Source organism: Lampris incognitus, chromosome 10, assembly GCF_029633865.1.
Source record: "Lampris incognitus isolate fLamInc1 chromosome 10, fLamInc1.hap2, whole genome shotgun sequence".
Taxonomy (NCBI): domain Eukaryota; kingdom Metazoa; phylum Chordata; class Actinopteri; order Lampriformes; family Lampridae; genus Lampris; species Lampris incognitus.
Genome location: NC_079220.1, coordinates 53,359,627 through 53,362,055, shown reverse-complemented (window position 1 = coordinate 53,362,055; position 2,429 = coordinate 53,359,627).

The window sequence follows — 2,429 nt, the reverse complement described above, 5'->3', positions numbered from 1 at the left end:
GCCCTACACATCTGTTTATGGTTTATCAGGCCCCACTGGGCTTCCTGGCCGGGACAGACAGGGTTGTGAGCAGCAGACATGAAGACAGAGGGGACACGATATTCATTTTTCCACGCGGACATTTCACGTCCCACTGGACCGGAATACAGGTTTTAAGCTAAACGTAATCCGCTGCTAAACTCCAACAGGAACGCTGGGATCCGTCTGTCTCTACGTCGTAAAATCTACAGGTGATGTTGAACCCGATCCAGCTTCTGGGAGAGTTTGTTGACCGTCACGCTCCGACTCACAACCCTCCCAGGAAGAGGTGGTCCCTACGCTTCCCTACACCCCTCTCCGCTCTTTTGCTGATGCAAAATGGGAACCGCTACTGATATTTAAATCAAGATTTATATAATTTCCCAGCATCCAGTGTTGGGACCACGACCTCCGTTTAAATGCGACTCGGTGTTGCTTGTGCGCAAAAGGTGCAGAAACAAGTGACTGTCTTGCCCGCTGAAGGTCAGGCTAGATCCCCGTGCCACTGCTTGGGCCGCTCCCCTGCCAGGCTTGGTTGAGATTAGTAGGAAGTAGTGTAATCTCTTATATCCTAAAACCCATGTCTGGCCAAAACACCAGCTGACCCCATCCCTCCATCCTTCCCTCAGTCTCTCTCACTCTCACTCTTTCCACAGCTCTCTACCACTCATGGATCAAAAAACTGGACAGAGTGGTCTGACGCTGACACAAGTGGAGAAAATATTAAAGATATTTTCAGATTTTTTTTTTGGGGAGGGGGGGGTGCATTTTATGCGTTTATCATAGGGACAGTGTAGATATGACAGGAAAAAATAAAGGGAGAGAGAACTGGGGGGGGGGGGGGCAACATGCAATAAAAGTCCACTGCCGGATTCGAACCCAGATTGCAAAATTGCTGTGGCCCGGACCCGTCCCAAACCCGACACTTTCATCCGGCCCACATACCGCGTGGAATGATGGTATTTGGGCGGTCCGCTCCTGTTTGCCAGATCTGGGCCAGAACTAAGCCAAAGCAATGCCGCATGTGCCACATATTTGCCAAAGGTGGGCCATATTTGTTTTGTGATATTTGGGCCGTGTTCACCATTTACCACACGGGGCCACTTCAGGGTCACATCCAGATCACATGTTGCCCAGAGCACCGCATCTTTGCCCAAAAAGGCCCACATGTGATTTGGCATATTTGGGCCATATTTGATATTATACATGTGGGCCACTTCAGGCTCACATCCATTGTGTCAGGGCCAGAAGAAGACCACCAGTGCCGCATCACTGCCTGAAGCGGCCCACATGTTACCAAACTTGTTTGTTCAATAATGTTTTAAACCTGCGTTTACACAATTATGTTTGCATGACACAATTTCACTTGTGCAGTAGCGGATTAGTAAAGAGCGCGTTTTTGTTCCTGGTTATCTCAAAACAGGGCATAAAGTGAATGAAAAACAAAAGAGGGTAACACTTTATAACAACTACACAAATGAAGCATTAGTCAAGTGAGGCATTCTTACGAGCCGGTGGATTTTGTGTCCCCAACGCTTAACATTCGGAAAAATGCCTGAAAATGTACAAAAACTATGTGTATTATGCATTATTTTATCAATCAAGGTGTCCTCTTTATTTGTATTTATTGAAATTTGAAGTTGGCTGACACAAAACATTTATAAAAACTGCACAGAACACTGAGAGACACCCGACTTACGCCTGTCCCCACTGTCTGCACTAAACTTTAGTATGAAATATAATCTATATAATAATTTATACAAGTATGTGTTTTTCATTTATAGTGTAGCCCCACTTGTAATTTAGACATTACATACATTTTCCTCTCGAAAAATTATGCAACAGTAGTTTAAAAATACACTTTTAGGTCCGTCCCCAGGTTTCCCCCTCAGTCCTGTTACTACTGAATTCATCATTTGTAAAGCAAGACACGCGCCAGTGGTTACTGAGTGTTAATAGATGTTTATAAACGCTTATTAATACTGCAATTCATGATGAACTCATGCGCAAATCTACATCTAAATAAGTCTGCTAATCGTGTACTTGCGCTTTCTAAAGGGTCAGACTTTTGCGAGTCTCAAGGTCCTGCTGGCCTTTCAGTCTCATTTGTAAATGCTTTGTAAGGCTTAGCTGGTCCTCACTACAGAGGTCACGCCAAATACTCAACTAACTAGTAACTACCTGAATTAATCGTCGGTAGTTACTAATACTCAGTGGTGGATCTAGAGATTTTTTCCCGGGGTGGCAAGACTGTGTCCCAGAGGTGGCAGCTGCCCCCCTTTGCCACCCTGTAGATCCGCCCCTGTGAGGGGGAGGGGGGATTCTAAATCGGCGACTTCTGTTTGTGAGTTGAGTTTGGCGCGGGTCTCATTGACCTTCACCATGCATGTACATAAAATATACTTTAAAAA